The 9600-nt window shown below is 47.9% G+C and overlaps 1 protein-coding gene across 1 annotated transcript in view; it reads left to right on the top strand.

Moving 5' to 3' along the window:
* Spred2 (sprouty-related EVH1 domain containing 2) overlaps positions 1-9600 on the top strand; it is a 99585-nt gene that overhangs the window by 12597 nt on the left and 77388 nt on the right. The gene's annotated exons all lie outside the window — the stretch shown is intronic.

The raw sequence follows: 9600 nt of genomic DNA on the forward strand, positions 1-9600 counted from the left end.
TTGTGAACTGAATTCTGCAGTATCACCCACACAGTGTGTATCTTTTTCAGTGCACACAGTAGTGCTCTTACTGTAATAAAACAGAGCCTCATTAGGTATTGCTGAAATGATAGTGGATATTTGTTTTATATTTTTTCTCAACTCAAGATTCATTAGGAGATACAAATGTAGTCCCCGGAGCACGTGCTGGGGAAGCAGGGGGGCGGGGGGGGGGCGCGGGCAGAGAGGCTCTTCAGGAGAGGAAAGGTGGAGCCCAGGTGGTCTCGATGTTGACCATGAGTCAGTACTTGGTTTTCTGATTAAGGCAGGAGGTGTGGGGTGAATCTTGCCTCTTTCAGCTCCATCCATCTCCCCATCCCCACAGCAGTTGAACAAAAACACCCCTTCTCTGCAGTGCTTTCCTCTTTATAATGGAGGAGAGGCTGCCCCAACTCCATGGATTCCAAATAGGAAAGAAGAGACGTTGCGTGTGTGTGTGTGTGTGTGTGTGTGTGTGTGTGTGTGTGTGTGTGTGTGTGTGTAGCGAGCTCTAGGATTTGAGACACATTGATTCCTACCCCTTTGCCGCTCACCTGCTGTGTGGTCTTGGTCATGCTAGTGCATGTCTTTAGACAACAACATTCTAAGACTCTTCTAGAGGCAGATGTTATAAAGAAACCTCATTGCTTTAAAAAAAAAAAAAAGCTGAAGAGATAGCTCAGCAGTTAGTGCTCACTATTTGCAGAGAATCCAGGTTCGGTTCCCAGTACCCACGTGATGCCTGATCTTCCTGTAACTATAGTTCGTGGGGGATCTTATCCCCTTTTCTGGCCTCCTTGGACTCACACAGGCATAGAGTGCATTTAACTACATGCAGGGATTTATACACAAATAGTCTTTTAAAAGTACAAACATTAAGGTTGGGAATATAGCTCTGTGATAGAGCACTTACCTCGCATGCACAAAGCACTGGGTTTGATCCCTTGCTCATAATCAGTCAACAAAACTGTGTAGAGCCAAGCCTTGTAAGTGCAGAAGGTAGAGGCAGGAGGGTCCTAAGTTTGAGCTAGCCTGACTACATAGCAAGTTCTAGGATACTCAGAGCTACATAGTAGATCCCATCTCAAAAACAAAACAAAGAACAACAACAAAACCAAACCAGAAGTAATAAACAAAAAATAAGCACCCATGCCAACACAGATACTTTGATCCTGACACTGGGGAGGCAGAGGCAGGTGGCTGTCTGTGAGTCTCAGGTCATCCTGGATTACATAGTTCTAGAGTAGCCAAAGCTACATAATAATAACCTGTTTTACAAGTTGAAAAATAAATTTAAAAACACAACAAGCTTTGATTTTCTATGGTTTTCTCTTAAAGAGAAAAAGAAATAAATTGATTCTTAAAATGTATTTATTTATTTATTTATTTATTTATTTAATTTGGTGATTATACTAGCCAAACCAAAGCTTTGTGTTTTTGCAGGCTGGCAGAAGGGTGCTAGTGTATTTGCAGGGAGAGGCAGATCAGACAAGCTGGGGAAGGGCCAGCTCTTGTTCTGAGACTTCCTCTCCAAGCAGGACACCCCCATCTAGAACTTCATGCTTGGTGAGGCTGGAGAAAACCAGTATGGTCCCCTGAGGCTAACTTTGGAGATTGCTGAGTGCTAGGCCAGGAAGTAGGTGTTGGGACTTTTGTCTGAAGACCTGAGCAAGCAGATGAAGACGCTATAAGTTGGTAACAAAACTAGTTAGAGGGTGCGGGCTAGGTTGGCGACAGGGACAGTTGGCACTGTGTCTGTCGTGTCGGATAGGACTTTTCAGTTTGTCTTTGGCGCCGAGGGTGTTGCTGGAAAAGTTGCCTTCATGAGAGGTCATTGGTCTTAAGGTGTGACGTTCCGAATGGTAAAGCACCTTGCTGTGACACTGAAGGTCAGCCATCCTCCTTAGAACCCCTGGGAGGGTCTCTAGTGTGTTAGCTTCATATCGCTGCCTCTCCTCTCACCCTTTCTCAATAGGGTAAAGCATCTGCTACTTATTCACCACGGCATTGTAGAGCTAGAGATGTTGGGAAGTAACAAGCTTAGGTCCCTTCTTCAACACGTACATTGTAGTCTGGCAAGGCAATTTAAGGTCATACAGCCATGGTGTGGTTTGAGCTATGTCAGAGGTAGCATCTGGTCTTGGTCCCATCCCGTTTTTGGGTTTTATATTAAACATTTGTGACCTTCATTAGCTCTGAGTTGTCAGAGCCTCAGGAGACAAGGAGAAGATGGAGACAACATCCGTTCAGATCCATGTGGCCCACGTAGATATTGAAGCATCAACACGAACAGATTGCTAGCCTTGGTCACATGCTGTGCAAGGGTGAGGTAGAGGAGCTTCCAAATGCTCTTCCTGTGTGTGTCGCCTGTGGCTTGGCAGGGGTACAGGAAGTTTGGGAGTGGAGGCAAGGGGCCTCCAGATGGCCATCCTGCAAGAGAGATGAGCCCTCAAATAAAGTTCCCAGGATTTTGCTTCTGGGCTACAGAAGTAGCATTTCTGGGGCTACCTATGTTTTTCTCTTGCTGTCCACGCCACACTGTCAATGCCAGTGCTTTTGAGGTTTCCTGCCAAGGCCATGTGGTCATAGACAGCAGGAAGCAGGAAGGAGTATTCGGTATGCTGCTCTCCAGGGTGAAGGGCAGTGGTTGCCAGGCTGGGATGGGTAGTAGTTTAGGCACATGGCTGTGACAGTTCATGCTAACATACACTGTTAACAGCAAAGAGAAAGAAAGGCATGTTGCTCTGTTGGTCATGGGAGAACATTTTCCCTTACTGTTTTTTTAAATAGGCTTTTATTGTGTATCCCAGGCGGACCTAAAAGTCAGTAGCATTTCTCCAGCTTAAGCTTCCTGGGTGCTAGGATTACAGGCTGTGCCACCGTACCTTACCTGGATACCCCCGTCCCCCTTCTGTAGGGTTTCCATGTGATTCTCCTGTCTGTCTTGTAGGAGCGCTGGGTTTACACAGTGAGCTGTTGGCATCCAGCTCTGTGCCCGGTTTCCAGGGAGAGAACTCAGGCTGTCAGCTTGTGTGGCAAGTGCTTTGACGGACAGTGTCAACCAATAGCTCAGAACTCCGGAAACCCTTCTTTTCCACGAAATGAAACAATCATGGTTGACTTACACCTCTAATCCCAGTGCTTGGAAAGAGATAGCCTTCTCTGAAGGAGAATCGGGAGTTCAAGGCCAGACTCAGCTACAGAACAGGCTTGAGGCCAGCCCAGCTAGAGAGAGAGAGAGAGAGAGAGAGAGAGAGAGAGAGAGAGAGAGAGAGAGAGTAGAAGATGCAATCCTGAGTTGTTCACCTGTGCTCTCCTGGGGCTAAGCTTCCATTTTTAACCCCTGTTCACAGGTTTCTAGCTCTCAGTTCATCCTTGCCTTGTTACCGGGGCCCGGAAGTTTGCCAAGCTGTAAGTTTCTATCCTACAGCATTTTGACAAGGTCATCTTGATGGGGGCTTGGGCCTCTGAGGAAGTCCTGACAGCCTTACAACAGTGGCTTTCTGCCTTTGTTTCTCTCTCTTCTCTCCCCCTTGCCCCTTTTCCCTTCTCCCTCTTCTGTTAACAACTCCTCCCTCTTCCCAAACAGGGCTTTGCTGTTTAGCCCGGACTGTTCTGGAACTCACTCTGTAGACCAGGCTGCCTGTGAACTCAGAGATCCTCCTGCTTCTGCCTCCGAGTGCTGGAATTTAAGGTGTGAGCCGCCACCACCTGGCGGCCTCTCCTGTTTTTTGAGACATGAGTTTCTATGTGTAGCCCAGGCTAACCTTATGCTTACTGTGTGGTCCAGGGTAGGCTTTAACCTCAGTCCTTTTACTTCTGCTTTGGAGTACTGGGATTGTGTGTGTGCGCGCGCTGCAGTATGCTTTAGGGGTGTGTGTGTGTGTGTGTTCTTATATAGCCCAGGCTAGCTTCAGACTTGCTGCATAGCCAAGGCTAGCCTTGAACTCCTCCTGATCTCTCAGGCTTCACCTCCCCAATATGTACACCATGCCCAGTTTTATGTGGTGCTGGATGGAGCCCCAGGCTTTATGTTTGCCGAGGAACACTACCACCTAAGCTGTGTCCTCAGCCCTGATCTGCGTTTTGGTGTGGTCCCCAGGAGGTTCCTCTGCTTGCCTGCCAGTTTGAGATCCCCCCCACAAACTGAAACTATATCTGCATGTTCGATTTCCTAAATGTCTAACCACCGAGCACTCAGCAGTCTTAAAGGCCACCTTTGTGCCATACCCCAGCCACCCAGTGCCCTTAACAGTTCTTGAGGGCGTGTTTACACAGACTGCATTTTATGAAGTCCATAAAGACATATTTACCCACCAAGTCACCAGCCGCTCCAAAGGTCAGCTTCCCCAGGTTCATATGAAAGGTACTTAACTCCAAGCCAATTAACACTAAGATGGATGCCAATTAAGACAAGGAAGTGAGCTTTCAGCCACCATTCCACCCCTCACTTTGCCCTCTGCTGCAGCTTGGCTTTCCAGGCCCTTTGGAGACAGTGCCTTCTCAGAACCTGTACACGCTGGCGCAGTAAAGCGCACAGGCAGAAGTGCCACTTGCCTTGTCATCGCGTGGAGGCACTGCTTCAGAGAAGGTTGATGGCCAGAACGGTGATGCCCTGGTGGGCTCTTTCCCTAACCTGACCTCCACTATGAGCAGCAGGAGCATCGTTAGTGGTGGGGAAGTAGGGGAGAGCCAGGCTGCCTGGCAGCTGCTTTCGAAGCGTCTCCTGAATCCTCAAAGGATTACTGTAGCATTCAATGAAAGAATGTGCTTGGTTCATGGAAAATGAACATTTAAAGAGAGAAGGCAGCAGGTAATGGCAATAACAGGAAAGCCGAAAACGCGAGAACTAACCCATGAGATTAACGGGTGGGTTGTGTATTCTACAGTGAGTCACACCAGTGGAGGCCAGACGTCCTTAGGTCTGGCTAGGGACCCTCTGCCACCCAGGTGTCAGCTGTGCATTTCACACTGAGAGCCTTACCCAGAGAGAGTGGGCTCTGTCTAGATGGGATCTGAGGTAGCCTAGGTTGGCCTCTGTCTCTGAACTTGGCCAAGGGTGACTTTCAAGTGCTGGGATGATGGCTGTGAGCCACACACGTCAGACATACTCTTGCCTGAGCCTCCAGAGTGTTGGGAGTTCAGGTGTGAGCTGCCACGCCTGGCCTGTCTGCTGAGGATTTATGACTGTACAGGGTGCCAAGAGGACTCCAGGAAAGAATGGGGCAAGAGAATTTAAGAGAATATGGATTGATAAGACATCCAAGGATAACGTTGGACGTCCTTCATCACTGTCTTATGGTGACACAGTGTCCCACTGAACGTGGAGCTTGTGGCCGGCAAGCCCCATGATCCTCTTGTTCCTTCTGAGCTGCTCCTCACAGAAGTGCTCGTGGCTTGCCTGGTGTGGGTGCTCGGTGCTCTCAGTGTAGCAGGCGCTCTCACCCTCTAAGCCATCTATCTCCCCAGCCCCTTCTGGTCATTTTAACATTCTTTTTTTTGTTGCTCCCCCACCCCCAGACCTCCGCCCCCAGTCCTCTGTTTCTCATAGTTTTCCCTATACTGCTGTTTGTCCTGAAGTACCCAGAATGTCCTATTCTCTCATGGTGGGGACTCTCCGAGAGCCCAAGGGAGCGTTGTCCTCAAAGCCGAGCTCTGGGGGAGGCTGTCTGTTTGCCTTCCTGTGTTCTTCTCACTTGAGGTAAAGCAGGGACAGGCATCGTCTCCGTGTGTTACCCATCCAGTTGATTTGTCTGTTTGAGACAAGGTCTCATTTTGTAGCCCTAGTTGGCCTGGAACCCACATAGGTCTGCTACTGTCCCTTCGGTGCTGGTTTCAAAAGTGTGCAGCGCCCCGGCCTAAGCCAATACCGTTCTTTAATTTAGGGCTACTTACAGAAGCGCGAGTGACTTCTCAGAGCTATGTCACTCAGGAAAATGCCTCTCCTTTCCCCAGCAACTGTTAATCCTCAAGAATGGGTGGCGTGGTTTTGGACAGGATCTTAGGTGCAGCTCAGGCTTGCCTTGACATTGAGGCTGTCTTCCTGCCTCAGTTTGCCAAGTTCTAAAAAGTACACTTGGTTCTGATTGGTCTTTTTTTTTTAACATTTATTTTTTATTTATATGAGTACACTTCAGCTATCTTCACACACACACACACACACACACACACACACACACACACACACACACAAACACACACACACACTAGAAGAGTGAATCAGATGGTTGTGAGCCACCATGTGGTTGCTGGGAATTGAACTCAAGACCTCTGGCAGAGCAGTCAGTGCTCTTAACCACTGAGCCATCTCTCCAGCCCCTAATTGGTCTTATGATTGAAGCAACAAGAGAGCAAACTTTAGGTTTGCAAAGCAAGTGGACGGCTGGATGTATGATGCTTGCTGTGCGGACTCAGCCAAGCCTGGGTTCAGCTTGCTCAGCCCACACAGAGAGAGATGACATGCTGTGTGGCATCAGGGTCCCCTGCATCTCTCAAATCTGGCCGTGTAGCCATGGGTTAGAGCCTGGTCCCACCACACACCTAGTAGATAAGGACAATTTCCATGGCTTTGAAATTTGTCTGGTTGCGCTTTTGTTATTTATCTTATTAAATACAGTCATCAATATTCAACACACTCCACCCTACATTCACACTCCACATCCGAACACATACACAATCGCCTCAAGTTCCCAGTGAAGAAGTTACTCTGAGCCAGGTGTGATGACACAAACTACTATACCCAGGCCAGAAGAGTTCAAGGTCAGCCTCCTGTATTACAGATTGGAGGCTAGCCTGAGCTACATGAGACTCAGCTCCAAAACAACAACGACTACAACAACATGGCAAGTTATTGAGCCAAGCGTGAAGGAGCCAAATGTCCCATTTGAGGAAGTGGTTAGATTTTTCCATTGCTTCATGTAGCATCAAACTGTGGAACCAGAAGCTAGAGTGGCCCTGACCAACTGCCAAGCTTTCAGGACTGCCTCTAAAGGTATGCCCTTCTCTCTATCAGAGCATCCAGGTAGAGCAGGTTAGCTCCCAGCAATAGGAGAAGAAAAGCTTGCTATTAGTCATGACCTGTCCCCAATGCCTGCAAAGTGATCTACCAACCAGAAGGAAAGTGACCTGGTGTTATTATCTGTCACTAGCCCTTCACCCCCCCCTCCCCAGATATAAAATGTCAGGTGAACTCAGTAGTACAGTGAGATTTTGTCCCCGCTGTTCTAAGAGCTTTTTGCAGTCTTGGAGATAAAGCATTTGTGCATCAGCACGGCATGGGACAGGTGTGTTCATATCTAGCAAAACCAGGCTGTTGGTTGCAGGGGCAAAATGATGCTTAGCTGCTTGCTTTCTTGCTTGCTGGCTTTTCTAAGATCTGTTTGGTTTTATGCGTGCACACGCTTGTTTTGCTTGCGTGTATGTTTGTATAACCTGTATATATGTGTGGCCTGGTGCCTTAGGAGCCAGAAGAGGGTGCTGGATTCCTGAAACTGGAGTTAAAAATTGTTGTGAGCTATCATGTGGGTGCTGGGAACTGAACCTGGGTTCCTTGCAAGAGCATCAAAGTTCTCTTAACCTCTGAGCCATCTGTGGAGCCCTGATTTCTTTTCCTTTCTGTGTTTTAACAGTTCACTTCATTGCTCCTGCCCACTCTGAGTTGGGCTTCAAGGGGGCCTCTGAGTTACCAAGGGCACCTCGCACAAAGGGCCAGTCATTTCACAGAAGCCCCAGTTCTCAGGCAGGAGTGCTCCTGGTGGGAGGCAGAGGGTGGATCAGCCGGAGGACTTGTGGAGGAACTCAGATGTAGCTGCTTAAATTAGTTCAAAGTGAGAAATGTAATTACTATGCTTGCTCAAACCAAATGTCTGAACATTGTTATACAATGAGGTGTAATCACAGAAAAGGAGGTTGCATACGCAGCCTCAGCACTCCCACAAAATAGCCTTTGTGTTCCCGCAGCCCCGGAGCTGATTAATCTTCTGGGGGTGTTGAATCCCATTAAGTTCAGGTGTGTGTGCTGGACTTAATTGGCGGAGTTTGGACACTCATTTACAGTTTCTTTGCATTTGTAGCAAGTATCTGAAGAAAGAAGGAAGCAGTGTTCAGCGTCTTAGCTAAGAGTAAAAGATCCCCGAGGAGAAGCAAGAGGTGACTCGCCACTGACCCCGTTGTCTGCTGTGAAAGGCGGCCTTTTTGAAGGACATTGGCTGTGATTCTCTCCATCAAGCTGGAAAATAGCGTGAGAGGGCAGTTGGGGTTCTGATTCCACCATTTGTTAGTCATGTGACCCAGGACAGTTAGGCAGGCTATGAGCCTTCTGAAAAAATGGACTGATGTGTATGTGACTGTGTGATTTATGTACCGTTGGCACACAAGGGGATATTAGCAAGCTGTCTTTTAGCATAACCACATTCACGAAGATGTGTAACAGCAGACAGACATACCAGGTGTGGAGACAAGAGGGGAGTGTGGTGGGAAGCCGGAGCCTGGAGCCATGTGAGGCTGGTCCTCGAATGGGCGGCTGTGGCCTGCAGGAGAAAGAGAGGCAGATCTGTTTATATTGGAGCAAGTGGTGCCTGACATGTCAGAGCTGCGCCATTATTGGTAAGAATTGGGCTTGTGCTTGTTATTTTGAGATAAAGCCATCCTGTGCATCCACCGCCCACAGGCCTTGAAACCTGAGATCCTCCTGTCTCCTCAGTCTCAGGCTGCATCCCTACATCTTGTGTTTGTGTTTTTCCATGGCTTCTTCCTGACCTTGTGTCCCTAACTTCAGGATCTGTGGACTCCAGCTACCAGAGACCCTGCAGAGGGCCAAGCATCTGCCTGTTCGCTGTGTTGTATGCTTGCGGCACCCATGTTAAATCAAACATGTTCCTTGAGAAAACTCAAAAGAAACTTATTACAAAGAGTTAGGAGATTTAAAAACTTCAGTTTGATCATAGATCAATAGTAAACTTGTGTATATCTGGTTACCATGCATTTCGTTTTTATTTAATTTTACTTGTGTATATGTTTGTGTGGGGTATCTGCACATGAGTGCACTGCCAGCAGAGTCCAGAAGAGGGCGTCAGTCTGGAGCTTGAGTTAGGGGACAGTTGTGAGTGGCTGAGAACCAAGCTCAGGCCCTCTGCTAAAGCAGTCAGTGCTCTTAACTGCTGAGCCATCTCTCCAGCCCTAATAACACAGTTCATATATTTAGCTTGTGAGTGTATTTGATTACAGATTTTAATGCAACACATCTGGCTTGCCATCATACTTCTTAAAACAATTAAAAGTTGTGGTTCACATGTGCTTAAACAAAAGTCCTGGTTGGATCCCCAGGTCAAAAATAAAACAAATTAAGTCAAAGGGAACATTGTTGGCATGAACATCCCACGGATATTGGCTCTCTCAGGGTGTGTGCGCATGTGCGTGTATATCCAGTCATCCAGGAAGGGTCCTGTGTTCTTCCACTAGCAGACCAACCAGAAGCAACAGCTTCAGGAGTACAGTGACATATGGTGACCCATCTATTTGGTATAGTTGTGCCCATCAGTGACAGCCGTGACCTGAGTTCTAGGCCTTCCTCAGCTATGCTTC

Source organism: Mus musculus, chromosome 11 (assembly GCF_000001635.26).
Source record: "Mus musculus strain C57BL/6J chromosome 11, GRCm38.p6 C57BL/6J".
NCBI classification, from domain to species: Eukaryota; Metazoa; Chordata; class Mammalia; order Rodentia; family Muridae; genus Mus; species Mus musculus.